At 47.0% G+C, this 13,964-nt stretch overlaps 1 protein-coding gene across 3 annotated transcripts in view; it reads right to left on the reverse strand.

The window, feature by feature from the left end:
* CDC42SE2 (CDC42 small effector 2) overlaps positions 1-12,269 on the reverse strand; it is a 98,829-nt gene extending 86,560 nt beyond the window's left edge. For 2 of the 3 annotated variants that reach the window (XM_056525707.1, XM_056525717.1), the window contains exon 1: positions 11,621-12,123. The gene's annotated coding sequence lies outside the window, so the exon portion shown is untranslated. Of the gene's footprint in view, positions 1-11,620; positions 12,124-12,198 lie in introns of those variants that run through there. The other variant, XM_056525726.1, reaches the window with a different exon arrangement.
* Between the last annotated feature and the right edge of the window lie 1,695 nt (positions 12,270-13,964).

The raw sequence follows: 13,964 nt of genomic DNA on the forward strand, positions 1-13,964 counted from the left end.
GCGCCGTTGTTTTCTGACAGGAGTAGCGGGAGGAAAAAACGTTGTATAATTTATTTTTCCTCCCGCTATTCTTCCCAGGTTCCCTGACTGACCTCACACTGCTGTGTCACAAGCCTTATATGTACCATGTGCTTTGTAATTCAAGAAAAGGAATAATTTCCACCCAATAAGTCGCTGGGAAAGCTGGGTGATTTCTAATGTGGTCATCATGGCTCCCACTGGGGCTGTCAGTAACAAATATACCCAGCTAGGCAGACACTCCATTTACCTTTAGGTACATATATATAAAAATAATGAACAGAACTTAAGAGGACAGCTGCATAACTTTTATTTACTGCCATGTCACCTTCTGTCTATTTAACTTACAAGAACACAGAGTGACAAAGATCACATGCAATCCTTTATGGCATTCACAAGCATTCGGAAGATATAGGCATAAAAGCTGACATTTCTGTCATGTGCTTTTCATGTTTTGCTCAGTAATGTCAAGGAGATTCTCTTCCTTAACAATAAGCAGATCAAAGTGTCCCCCTTAGCCTGGGTGCACATATGTCTGGCGATCCTGAGCCATTCTGGATGGGAACTTCATCCGTTGTCCCACATAAATGTACATGCTGTAGATTGAAAACTCTGCATTTCATGTCTATTCCTGCACAGAATATGTCCACAATGTGTATATGCAATTGAAACCGCCCCCCCCCCCCCCCACTAATGTGTGTGGGTCCTGTATAATACCCTGTAGGTACTGTCATAAATGCCTATTCAAACCAATGAGCTGTGTGAGTAATACAGGACAGGATAAGTAGCCCAGGGCTAGAGAGGCCAACAACAATGTCAAGGATGAATTGCGCATGCAGTGTGCCCCATTTATTTGGGGGGGGGACAGTTTTTCCCTGTTCTTCTGGTCAGTGGGGGTTAAAGTGGTTGGAACCCACCATCAACTTGTTACCCCTTAACTAAGAAGTAGGGATAACTTTGAAAGTTGTGAAAAGCCCGGGTACTCCGCCCCTAGACATCTTATCCTCTAGCCAAAGGATAAGGGATAAGATGTCTGATCGCAGGGGTCGCACCACTGAGGACCCCCCGCGATCTCGGCTGCAGCACCCCAGACATCCAATGCACGGAGCGAACTTCAATCCCTGCCGGATGACTGGCGATGCGGGGTGGAGGCTTGTGACGTCACGGCCATGCCCCCTCAATGCAAGTCTATGGATGTGGTGTGAGGGCCGCCATGCCCCCTCCCATAGACTTGCACTGAGGGGACGTGGCCGTGACGTCATGAGCACCGGGCGCTGCACCCAGCGCTTTAAACGAACGCCTTTGGATAGGGAATAAGATGTCTAGGGGTGGAGTACCCCTTCAAAAGTCTACCTGTCATTTAAAAAAAAAAAAAACTTAAAAAATGTATATGTTGTAGAGACATAAAATTAGATATGTAATATGACTGTGTAGGTTCCACATCAAATCATACCAAATAGTTGTGCTGGGACATGTGCCTTTAATTTAAAATGTTACTTTTATTTAGATCACCTCAAAAAAAAATGTGTGTGTGTGAGTTCGCACCTGCACATATTTAGTTCTTTTTAAGGTGATGTAAATAAAAGTTACATTTTACAATAAAGGCACATGTCCCAGCACTACTATGTTGTAGAGACACACCAAAATTTTCGATCCAAGTGTTCAGACCCTGACCGATCACGAGATCAAGCCAGAAGTCCATGCTTCTGTTCTCTCCCAGGTCCGTGTCACGTGACCTGGAAGGACTTACAGTGTAAGGCTATGTTCACACGTCGGAATTTCCGAACGGAAAATCTCTGTGAGGACATTAAGCAGACTGCGGGCAATGACCGCACGGGAATGCACCGTCTCAGATGGCAGTGCATTCTGTGTGGAGTCCATAGAAAGAATGGACAGGTTCATTCTTTCTGCAGACACAGTCATTGGAATTTCCGGAAATTCTGCCGTGTGCACAGCGCAGCAGAATCTCATTGAATACAATTGCTGATGCGGATTCTGATGTGTGAACATAACCTAAGTCTATGGGGCTGAACAGGTCACAGAGCGGGGAGAGGAGCACGGAGATGCTTATTCTTGTCATCGGTCAGAGTCTGAACACTCCGACCCTTGACCAATAAAAGTGGCAGCCATCTTGCACTCTGTTTTTTTTTAAATGTTTTTAATGGGAAATTGGAAAAGTGTCTGACCCTGGTGCACATGACATGGCGCAGAGACCTTGTGACACATGCTGGTGCATTGTGGGTGCCTAGCTGGGTGCCCATAAACAACACTTCAGCAGCCACACCTTATGACAACACTTCCTGCAGGTTCTTGTTTGCTCCTTTTACACTGGCAATTACTTAGCAGCAATGTGTGAGCGGCACTTACTAGCAGAGAGCATACATGTAGGCGAGTGTTTATTCCAGGAAGGGGCCGGACACTACTTATTAGGATATTCCTTTGTAATTACTGAGCCCGGAGGATTATTGGTATGCTGCCTGATGCCGAGTCTCTTTCTGGACAGGCTAGGTTCACATGCAGAAGAGAAGTGGCATGTTCATGACTTTATGGATAACATTGCATTGCTGAAGTCTGGGGTTTTAGGGAATGCTCCCTTTTCTCGGGAGCAATAGTGGTAGAGTTTGGAGGTATGCCATCATTGCCTATGTCTTCCTTACTCAAGCATGTCACTCATATAATAGTAAACAGATTATATATACAAATAGAAGTCTTTCACTTGTCCTTTGTTCCATAAAATTGAGAGCAATACGGCTGCTTTCCAAATGCTTGCCCATCGGGGATACATTATAATCTCGAGATAACTCCTTTTAAGGGTATATTCACACATGGCGTATTTTGCTGCCTATTTTCTGCAACTGATTTCCCACTCATTGAGGTCAATGAGTTGCAAAATAAGCAGCAGATCATTTATGTGCAAAAATTCCCTAAAAGGGTTTTCCAGGGAAATGTCAAAGTTTAGTACTGTATATACTCGAGTATAAGCCGACCCGAATATAAGCCGAGGCCCCTAATTTCACCCCAAAAACCCAGGAAAAGTTAATGACTCAACTATAAGCCTAGGGTGGGAAATACATCATTCGACCATGTCATCATCCAGACCCCCGTCATCATCACCACCTGTCAATCCCTTCATCAGTGGTCTTCAACCTGCGGACCTCCAGATGTTGCAAAACGACAACGCCCAGCATGACCGGACAGCCATCGGCTGTCCAGGCATGCTGGGAGTTGTAGTTTTGAAACCTCTGGAGGTCCGCAGGTTGAAGACCACTGCAGCCTTCGCCATCATCCAGCCCCCCGCCTCCCCCTTTTTGTTTTGTACTCCCCTCGGCGGGAAGTTAGGGTGAGCTGGTCCGGGCCATCTATGCTGCAGGGACCGTCTGGTTGGGATGGTTAGTCATTGCAGGCTGTCCATTTTCACCGGGGGGGGGGGCCTCTTCTCCGCGCTTCGGGCCCGGAGTAGTGACGTTGACTTGACGACAACGCACAGGGACGTTGCGCATGAACGTCCCTGTGCGTCATCGTCAAGGCAACGTCACTATTCCAGGGCCGGGCCCGAAGCGCGGAGAAGAGGTCTCCCCCCCCCCCCCAGTGAAAATGGACAGCCTGCAATGACTAACCATCCCCACCAGATGGTCCCTGCAGCATAGATGGCCCAGACCAGCTCACCCTAACTTCCCGCCTAGGGGAGGTTAGTACAAAACAAAAAGGGGGGGGGGGGCGCTGGATGATGACGAAGGCCGCAGTGGACTTCAACTTGCGGACCTCCAGAGGTTTCAAAACTACAAAACCCAGCATGCCAGGACTTGCTGGGAGTTGTAGTTTTGCAACATCTGGAGGTTCGCAGGTTGAAGACCACTGATGAAGGCGCATTGACAGGCAGAGAGTTCACTCGAGTATAAGCAGAGGGGGGGCCTTTTCAGCACGAAAAATCGTGCTGAAAAACTCGGCTTATACTCAAGTATATACGGTAGGTGCCTCCCATTCCGTAAAACAAGAAAAGCCTGCATACTTACCTTCCCCAATGCTGTGATTGGCCCTCCTGTGCGGTCCTTGCACCTTCTGATGACATCCCACTCCACCAATCACAGAGTTGGACATCACAGGAAGCTGCCAGAACAGGAGCTCAGTACGGACTGGAAGACATGAAAGCTGTAGCATCGAGGGGTGCTGGGTAGGTAAATATGCAGGCTTTTAAATGCAGAAGAAGGTAGGCAGTAAACTCTGACACTTCCTAGGACAACCGAGTTAAGGCTATGTTCACACGTACAGTATTTTGCTGCGTATTTTCTGCTGACGTTTTTGCTACCCATTGACTTCAATGGTAGGAAAATGAGCTGCAGAAGATATGGCTTGTGTAAACATACACCGAGCATCTGAGTTTTGGCATTAGGTGAATGGATTTATGAAGGCGCCATTCAGATTAACATACATGTCCCAAGTGTACATAGCCCTGGTTTGACCAGTGATATGCATGTGGTGTATTCAGAACCCATAATGCAGTTCCTTGTTCTTACACTTTTCTCTTACCTGCTCTGTTATATTTATCCATCTTGTTTTCTTTTGATAGTTAAAGAGAGTATATCTTATTGGTATCCTTGTCATGCATAGATTATTTGTAGTTATTTTGGGGGATTCAACAAGGAATTGACTCTAAGCTAGGGGCGGGGCATTATCGGCAAGGTAATTGCCGATACCGATAATGCCCAAAATCGTGAATATCGGCCATACCGATAATCGGTCGATCCCTACTCTAAGCAATGCCTTTATTAACATTTATATCTGATAGATCCAGGCCCCCTGCACATCCTTTTAGATCGGATGAGATGTCGGAGGAACAACATTTCCTTAGAGTACATTTCCCTCTTCTTTCTGATCTTAATCGCCCCTTTAAGAAAAAGAAGTATGCAAAAGTGGTCTTCGAAAGTGATATGCAAGGGGTCTACTGAGTGTCAGTCCCTTGCTACCTTAGGAGCCACATAACACCACACAGAGTCCACCATACAGTACAGAGCTGCAGGAGTCTGTGCCGCCATATGGAGCTCTGTCAGGTGACGTATGTAAAAGACTATACATCTGTAAGGTGGCATGCAAAGGAGCATGGCACAATTTTGTGTCTGCCAGATTCATACACAGAAAAACCATTAACGCACTACAGCACGTCCAATTTGTTGCGGTCTTGACATGGATTTGCTATGGTTTTAAAGGGGTACTCTGCTGGCCTGCATTCGGAAGTGAATGTTCCGAACCCTGTTTTCGAGCCGCGGTGGTCGGCCATGCCCCTTGTGTCGTCATGACCATGCCCCCTCAATGCAAGTCAATGGGAGGTGGCATCACGCCCCCTCCCATTGACTTGCATTGAGGGGGCGTGGCCATGACGTCACATGTGCTGCGGTGGTCGGCCACGCCCCATGTGACGTCATGGCCATGCCCCCTCAATGCAAGTCAATGGGAGGGGGCGTGACGCCCCCTCCCATTGACTTGCATTGAGGGGGCATGGTAATGACGACACAAGGGGCGTGGCCGACCACCGCAGCACGAAAACAACGTTCGGAACATTCACTTCCGAACGCTGGCCAGTGGGGTACCCCTTTAATGGTAAAAACACACAAACATTTACAAAACCACTAGTAAATTTTATTTTACATGCTGTGCTATGATGTAGTTTTATACCGTCACTTTTTCTTGGGCAGACTGGTAGACACAAGATTATACCCAGGTGGTCTTTTAGCTGAAGGATCACCCATCAGGTCAGAGGTGACACGGGGTCCTCAGAAGACCCAACACACATGCCCAATAGCCTTGCAGTGTTTACAGCTGTTTATTCAGGATAAATTGTCTGCTTGTAAAGAAAAGAGCCTGCCTCAGCATACTAGAGAATGAGCGAGCAAGGCTACAATGACTATAAAGATGAATGTATGAGCTGCTACTGCCATCACAATCAGCATTGACATAGACCCTTTTAACAGGAAATCTATGGGTGCCCTTTTCTAGGAGATTTTTGGTTACATTTGTTTGTAAAAATAACAAATACTGTCTAGTCACTTTTATATAAACACCCAATAAAAATGACAAATGTGAACATATCTTTAAAGGAGTAGTGTCATGCAAAAGAAACCTTTTCTGCAGATAGGGAATTTTAGATTTCGGGGGGGCCGAGCGTTGGGGCCCCAGCTCTCCCCTGGAGCGGTGTGTCACAGAAACATTGGCCGCAACTAGGGATCGACCGTTATCAATTTTTTAGGCCCGATACCGATAATCTGTGGAGGTTAGGGCCAATATCCGATAACTTATACCCCCCACTGCTCCGCCCCGGCCAGAGTCAACCGCCGCCGCTGCCCCATTGCCTCCCCCATACCGGGCTTTATAATTACCTGTTCCCGGGGCCCGTGATCCGCGCTACTCTGGCTCCAGCGGCGTCCTTCTGAGCGGTCAATGTGCGCACTGACGGTGACATTGCGTTGAGGACGTTACTCTTCATTGCGCAGCGCACAGCGTAACACAGGACGCCGCAGGAGCCAGAAGTAGCCCGGGCCCCGGGAACAGGTAATTATAAAACCGGGGATGGGGGAGGCAACGGGGCAGCGGCGACACGGTGCGGTGGTGGGGGGTCCGGTGTGGGCGGGGCATTATCGAATTATCGGCAAAGTAATTGCCGATACCGATAACGTCCAAAATCGTGAATATCGGCCAAACCGATATTCGGTCGATCTCTAACAGCAACGCCCCCTCCATATATCTCTATGGGAAAGGAAGGTAGCCAAACTGCTCTTCCTTAGATATATATGGAGAGTGCGTGGCGGCCCCCGCTTCCGTGATGCTCCAGGGGAGAGCCGAGGTTCCGTACAGGAGATTGCGGAGGGGAGGGGGGCCCAGCCCTCGGACCCCCCCACAATCTAAAACGTATCCCCTGTCCTGCAGATAGAAGGGAAGTTTTCTTTCATGCAATATCACCATTAACGTATACCAGACAAAAATATCTGCATTCTCATAATAACTTTCTTTATCACCAGGATTGGCTTTACAGAAAACAATGAGGCATTTTATCAGTACTGGCGATGCGGGTAGATTAAACATTGTGTAATAAGCGATACATATCTGTGACATAGCCTTAAAAATATCTCCTCGTAGATAAGGTGACAATGATTCAACCTCACTACACTGTGCCATTGTTAAAGGTGGCATGAGATGCATCATAAACCAGGTTGGCAGCACATGCATCTTAACGTGTTGAAAATATGCAATGTCTTAAAGACAACCTGTGGCCTCTCCTAAACTGTATGTTTCAGTAAATATTTGTATTCCCCATGAAATACCAATTTTGGACTGCCAAGATATGCACTGCCACCATTGATGTGAATATGTAATTCTGCAGTGCGCACAGTGCAGCAGAATCCGATTGAAAACAATAAGCTGTAGCTGTTGCACCAGAATTTTTTTTTCACGGAAATTCTTAGGCCATGTTCACACAGCGGAATTTCTTTGCAGAATTCTGCTGGAAATGAGCGCCTTAAAGGGGTACTCCGCTTCTCAATGCTTGGAACAAACTGTTCCGAACGCTGGAGCCAGCACAGGGAGCTCGTGACGTCATTGGGTTCAAGAAGTGGCAGATGTTTTGCAGTGGAAAAATCTCTGCTGTTGAGTTTACCTGCGAAAATTCTGCTGTGGCTCAAACCTACAGGTAACCTAACCCACCCATGTGAACCTACCCTTAGGGCAGAGCTAGGCGGTATGACCAAAATGTGTATTACGGTATTTTTGTAACTTATGCCTGTTCCACGGTATATAACGGTATTTCCCCCCCCCCCCAAATCATGTGGCCAGCGAGCGCTGTTCTGCTCTCCCCCCCCCCCCCCCACCCCCAATTAATTATCAGACCAGCGCTGCGCTGTCCCAATCGGGGAACTAATCAAATGTCACCCGCAAGCGCTGCCTCCCCCGCAGTGATGTTCCGCATTGGCCGGTGATAGGTTGAGTGCACTGTCATGTGAGAAGCCGGCTTCTCACATGACAGTGCACTCAACCTATCACCGGCCGAGGCAGAACATCGCTGCGGCCGGTGATAGGCTGACGGCTCTCCGACGTTCCCGTTTAGAAATCCCTTTGCAGCATAGTCCTATTGTTTTCAATGGGATTCTACTGCACAGTGCACACAGCGGAATTTCCCCAGCAGATGTTTTTCGGAAATTCAGATTCCGCTCACCACCGAAAGAATGAATATGTTCATTCTTTTTACGGAATCCACTCAGAAATGCATTGCAGTCTATGGGGACAACTCATTTCTGAGTGGTCCTAGCGCCCACGGAACATGCTATTCTCAGAATGTCCGTCAGTGTTTTCCGGACGGACATTCCGCAAATTTTCTGCTGAGTGAATGAGGCCTTATTCTTACTCAAAATCGCCTAGTTACTTCATGGGGAAATACACGTATTTATTAAAACAGTCATGTTAGAAGTATTGACAGATCCTCTTTAAAAGGACAAGTATCATGTGTAAAAAAAAAAAAAAAATCTCTCCTATAAAGTGGTGCGTCACCACCCCCACCTGAAGCAGGGACCGCCAGGCCCCCTGCATATAGCTCTATGGGAGAGCCAAAAATTGCCAAACGACTATGTGTTGTGCCGCTGTATAGAAGAGATGGGGCTCTTAAAAGGAGATTGCGGGGGGTCTGAGCACTGGGGCCCCCGCAATCTAAAACTTAGCCCCTAACCTTCGGATAGAGGATACGTTTTTTGACATGATACTTTCCTTTAAGCAGAAGAGATGTTCCTCTTATATAAATAAGGTGCAATGTATGAACCATATTTTATACTTTTACAACCCCTTCTTTAAGTCAGCTGCAATAAAACTGCATATAATCTTTTCTAGAAATACAGCAGACAGTTCCAGCAGATGACACACTATATACAGTTCTAGTTCTGATCCATGACTACCCAAGGTTTATATACATGTGCATGGATTCTCTGGGTGCACTTACTAGTGTGCACAACATTAATAAACCTGCCTGGCGCTGCAAAAGTAAGGCCAGGTTCACACAACGGAATTTCCAAGCAGAATTCCGTATTGAAATCCTGCTCGGAAATTCCTATTGCTGGCAATGGGATTCTGCTGCACAGTGCACACTACAGAATTTTAGCGGCATGTATTCCACCGCTGAAATTCTGCCGCCAAAAGAATGAACTTGTTCATTCTTTAGGCAGAATGTGCTCCACAGACATTGCCTACACTGGGGATGGTAATGTCTGCGCAGACCCAGCTGGCCGCACTAGAGCTTCGTAAGTGCGTCTGGAGTTTCGTACGTGTGAACCTGTATTTTTAGCCAAAACCAGGAAGGTGGAAATCCTTCTAGTTAAGTTTTAGTTTTTTTCTGATACACTCCTGGTTTTGACTAAAATACCAAAATAATAAATAGTGTGAATCCAGTGTAAGTATGCACTCCACTGCTATAGGACAAGAAAACAGTTGCATGCTAAAATAAATAAATAATCTAATAAATATAAATATATGTGTGTTTGAGTATGTGTAATTATATAGATATATATATACACACACACTCACATATATCCAAGAGCTGAGTACTGAGGGCATGTTTTCATCAGGAAATAGTTTTCATACTGAAGACTATGAAATTCCTTCGGGAACAAGTAGGTTATTGATTATTTATATCCATGAAAAAGATACTTCTAACTGCTGAAAGCCGGCATTCATGTGTGGCAACCTCACTAGAGAAAACATGCCACTCTGCCCTCTTTGCCTGGTACTGTGGAGTGTAAGCTCTTGGAGGCAGAACGGTCTCTAGATTGGTCCCCTATTGTACGGTCACCTGTTTGGTGCAGAGTATGGGTTATGTAGGGGAGAATGCTTTCCTAAAGGGGAGGTTTATTAGGGCCAGCCGCTTCCAGCAGAACACAACAACAGTCTTTACGCCAATGGGCACATACTGGCATCTACGGATTGATTTTCCTCCATCCGATGGCCCCATATAGTAAGCAGGTGCCACAGCTGGACTGCTTCCCCACATTCGGCTGCACAAAACATACATAAGGGTGCGTTCACACGCTAGTAACTAGCAGCGGATATTCCGCTGCGTGAAATCCACTGCGAGTTACGCTACCATTCATTTGAATGGGTCCGCGGACAGTCCGCAAATCTGACACTATTGTGGACTGTCTGTGGACTCATTTAAATCAATGGAAGCGTAACTCGCAGCGGATTTCCCGCAGCGGAAAATCCGCTGCTAGTTACTAGCGTGTGAACGCACCCCAAAAGGGCTACGGGATGAGCTATTATTTAGGTACTAGCCTAGGGATCTGTCGTGTCTTGTACCTGTATTCACTAAAACATGTTGGATATTCGTAGAGTAGCATTAGGACATATGGGTCACCAACAGACCAAGAGGTAAGAAGGCATAAGAGGGGTCCCCCGAGACCACAGGGAGGTCCATCCATATTATCAGTTTACATAGATCTCTCACCAATTAACCTCTATGGCAGTGTTTCCCACACAATGTGCCTCCAGCTGTTGCAAAACTACAGCTCCCATCGTGCCCGGACAGCCTTTGGCTGTCCGGGCACGCTGGGAGTTGTAGTTTTGCAACAGCTGGAGGCACACTGTGTGGAAAACACTGCTCTATGGAAGCCTTATTAATAGATGGCATATATTTACAGATTTTTTTTATTTCATATGGAGGCATCAGGTTCATACAAAAATCCCTAACATTAAAGAATGGTGATGGGTTTCATCACAAGCCACATTAAGGAGGTATTCTGCCCTTATAATATTGCTACTATGGAAGAATACGCTGCCACATAAAGTGCCCACAGCTCCGTAATACAGGATCATAGGGACTGTGGGTACCATGAGGGCATGCAGGACCTGGCATAATGCAATGATAATGGAGGCTGTTAGAGGAAGAATATAGGGATACTATGCCTCCTGTCATGAGGACACAGGCCTGTGTGTGGTCTGAATATGAGGGCAGGGGCACCGGACGTCTCCTACTGTAATATGGGCACACGGTACACCGCTGTAAATCCCATACTGACAGCATCATAGGGATCAATAATGCTGATAGTTCTAGCACTACACCTACCGCCAGGCCTTGCGGATGGAACATATATGCCCCAGCTTGGGTGAACCTAGAATGCTGATGCCAGTCATTTCTATGGACACCTGTGTACCACCGTCCACCGCCTCACCTGCTGACCCATACCGATTCCCATGGCAGCGACCATCACTAGGCCATGTATGGCTGGGGTCACAGTCACTTATGTTATTATGGCCTATAGGGAGGCACTATATCACTGACACAAGGAAGGTGCCCGCTTATACAGCATCCATACAGGGCTGGGTACAGGTGGCAGAGGTGCCCCCAGCAGAAGACAATGCACTCAGCAGGTGCCACACTGTGTACATTATATACACCTCAACACCACATGTACTGCCTCCCGGGATCATTGCCCACCCGTGAGTGGTAGTGATGCCCACACTGACATGGCAGGAGACTACAGTGTACCCGCCGGTGACAAGTACTGATGGGGGATGCCATCTCCCCCGCCCCCGGTACACCCCGATTCTTCCCTTCTCGCTGCCGCCGAGCACTTACCGGTTTCCCAGCTGCCGTGCTCCGGTCCCCCTCTGTATCCCTCTGTGCTGCTGGGATGGATGTGCTGGGATTCCCTCGCTACTCCCGGTCCTCTACCTCCACAGAACCGGGTCACCTGCCGGACAGCCAACGTGAAGAGGAGCGGCGATCGGAGCCGGCCGGGCTCTCCCAGGGCACGGTGCACGGGCTGGAGGGCAGATCTCACTGATAGGTAGCGGGAGGAATGAGAAGAGGAAGTGAAGATGGCTGCTGGAGAGGAATTGAATGGCTTCACATCTCCCCCTCCCTCCTCGGCGTGTGAGTCAGTGTGAGCGATCAGGGCTGCAGAGGAGGAGGAGCCAAGGCCGGGCACCTCACACCGAGCGGCCACAGGTGGTGGCACAGGGCAGCGCAGGCAGACCGCTGCCCATCCCCCGCCGAGGAAGGGAAACCTCTCTGTTATAGTGGGGCTCTGTCGGTTTTCTGCCCATAGTCGTTGGATGCATTACTTACTATCAGGCTCTACACCTGCATTACTTTTCACTTGCGAATCATTTTTTATATTGACACATACCATGGGAGCCATTCCTTTTGTTTACCTGTAGGTGGGAATTGCCCATAGGAGCCTATGGGGGAGATTTATCAAAACCTGTCCAGAGGAAAAGTTTCTGAGTTGCCCATAGCAACCAATCAGATCGCTTCTTTCATTTTTCTGAGGCCTTTTCAAAAATGAAAGAAGCGATCTGATTGGTTGCTATGGGCAACTCAGCAACGTTTGCTCTGGACAGGTTTTGATAAATCTCCCCCCATGTGCTGTAAAGTTATCAATAGACTTATCTGTTTCTAACAAAAAAAAAACTTGTGCCAACCAAAATTAACTTATCCCCCTTCACTGAGAGCCAGTCCCGAACCCCTATCCTGTGGATAAGTTAGTTTCGTCCAGGGTACTCCTTTAAAAATAGGACCAAAAATAGGGTCTGGCATTTCGGACTAAGCAGCCCATTTCTGTCATGGATGTGGCTATGTGAAGGCAGAGCTGAAAAGGGAAAGGGGCCAAATGTTGTTCATAGTTGGGTATAATTTGGTATATAACATATATTTTTAACATTGGTAAGACAATTTCCCATTATAAAAAATTATCATGTTCCTCTAAATAAAACATATATATCAAAACCTGTGTAGTAAGAATGGAGCAGTTGTCCACAGCAACCAATCAGATTGTTTCTTTCACGTTTCTGATGCCTTTTTAAAAATAAAAGAAGCAATCTGATAGGATGCTATGGGCAACTGCACAACTCTACCTCCACCATACATATTACCATCATACTGTTACTGACCAAATCTTGTATACGGAGATCAATATTACCAATAACACCAGTATATCAGTAAGAAATATTATCACCATAAATATTACCATCATACTGTTACTGACCAAATCCTGTATACTGAGACCAATATTACCTATAATACCAGTAGATAAGGAGGAATATTATCACCACACATATCACCATCATACTGTTACAGACCAAATCTTGTATATTGAGACCAATATTACCAATAAAACCAGTATATGGTATACAGTTCCCATTTACAACTGGTATCTACTACTATATGATCCTGTATTTAATCACTTATATGTTATACAGATTATGTGTACAGCTGGTATGTACCTCTATATGGTCCTGTTTATAATAATTTATATGGTATATGGAGCCTGTGTACAGGTGGTATCTACCTCTATATGGTCCCTGTATGGGTGAATATTCGGCTGTGTATAGTGGATTTCATTCAGTAGCAGTGTGGTTGTAATAGTCATTTAAAGGAGTACTCTAGTCCAGAGTATTCCTGCTCCGTTCTGCCCGGGCTGCAAAATAAATGAAAATGATCCATCACTCACCTCCCTGGGTTCCCGCGGAGCGCCACTACAGCTGTTCGGTCCTCCGGTGCATCTCCTTCATACTTCCGGGTGTAACGAAGCGTCACATGGTGCTCAGCCTATCGCCGGCCGAGGCTGAACATCGCGGTGGCCGGCGATAGGCTGAGCGCCATGTGACGCTTCGTTACACCCGGAAGTATGAAGAGGATGGACCGGAGGACCGAACAGCTGTAGTGGCGCTCCGCGGGAACCCAGGGAGGTGAGTGAGGGTTCATTTTCATTTATTTTGCAGCCCGGGCAGAACGGAGCAGGAATACTCTGCACTAGAGTACTCCTTTAAGGGGTATTCTGGGAAAAAACATTTTATCCCCTATCTGATCAAAGGGGGCCCACCGCTGGGACCCCCCGTGATCTCCCTGCAGCACCCACATTCTATGTGGGAGCAGCATCTCCAGTTTCGGAAACCTCCGTGTTTCTGTGACTGGGGAC

Source organism: Hyla sarda, chromosome 1 (assembly GCF_029499605.1).
Source record: "Hyla sarda isolate aHylSar1 chromosome 1, aHylSar1.hap1, whole genome shotgun sequence".
In the NCBI taxonomy this organism is placed as follows: domain Eukaryota; kingdom Metazoa; phylum Chordata; class Amphibia; order Anura; family Hylidae; genus Hyla; species Hyla sarda.